Here is a 1,013-nt window from a genome sequence, read left to right on the forward strand (position 1 = left end):
AGAGTAGTTGAACCAGTTTTTTATTCTATGAGAAAATTATTGATTATAATTTTCTAATTATCGATTTAAAAGAATAGCTTGAATCTATAAAAAGATACAGAATTATTAGATCAGCACTTTATATAAGTGTATTAACAAAATCCTGATGTTTTCTCTTCTTCGAAGTCTTTCAATTTTGTACACTGTATATTCTTATCTAACATTGACACGCATTTGAAATGTATAAAGAGCGAACTGACAATATTACAAAAAATATATGTCTACTTGGAATATCATGTAAGTGACAATATAATTTTTAAACATTATAGTAAAATTTTTTATCAAATATCATATAAAAAAATGTTCATTGGCACACTATCATTAGATGTTGATTAGTATGACATTAGTTTTTTATATAATAAATCAGGCAATTTGATGTCAGAGAGGAGATAATGATATATAGATTTGTTTTATATTTTTAAACGTTATTAATTTTAAGAAAGAATAACTCTACGACGAATGTGATACATTGTAGATGAAATTATCCATTTGTAACACACTGAAAAGGATCCGAATGATGAATCAAAATGTTTATTGTAAATTCAATTGAATTTTATGATAAATAAAGATATATACACTGTAATTTTGTATCGGCTCATGTTGGCATAATTCAATATTGATTTATTTCGTTTGAGCCTGAAGAAATTTATTAATTTTATCGACTTAATAATATAGATCGAATGGCTAACATTGCGTGCGAACTGCTAGTTTGAGCACGAAAACAGACACATTTGACATTGAGTTGTAAAAATTATTACAAGATACATTAAAACTGCACCTTTTTTTCAGTGCTCAGACAATTCGCACAATGCATCCACGCATCTGTATCGCTAAGTCGATAATTAGATGTGAGGTCGATAATTTTCTCGTAGAGTAAAAAACTGATTCAACTACTCTGATTCACCCTCTGTGTGTGTGTGTGTGTGTGTGTGTGTGTGTGTGTGTGTGTGCGCGTGTGTGCGTGCGTGCGTGTG

General features: G+C 29.4%; 1 protein-coding gene across 1 annotated transcript in view; it reads left to right on the forward strand.

Annotated features, from left to right (window-relative positions):
• Positions 1 to 1,013, forward strand: part of LOC108693981 (zinc finger protein 780A-like) — a 7,357-nt gene that overhangs the window by 1,655 nt on the left and 4,689 nt on the right. The window lies entirely within an intron of this gene.

Source organism: Atta colombica, unplaced genomic scaffold (assembly GCF_001594045.1).
Source record: "Atta colombica isolate Treedump-2 unplaced genomic scaffold, Acol1.0 scaffold112, whole genome shotgun sequence".
Lineage (NCBI taxonomy): Eukaryota > Metazoa > Arthropoda > Insecta > Hymenoptera > Formicidae > Atta > Atta colombica.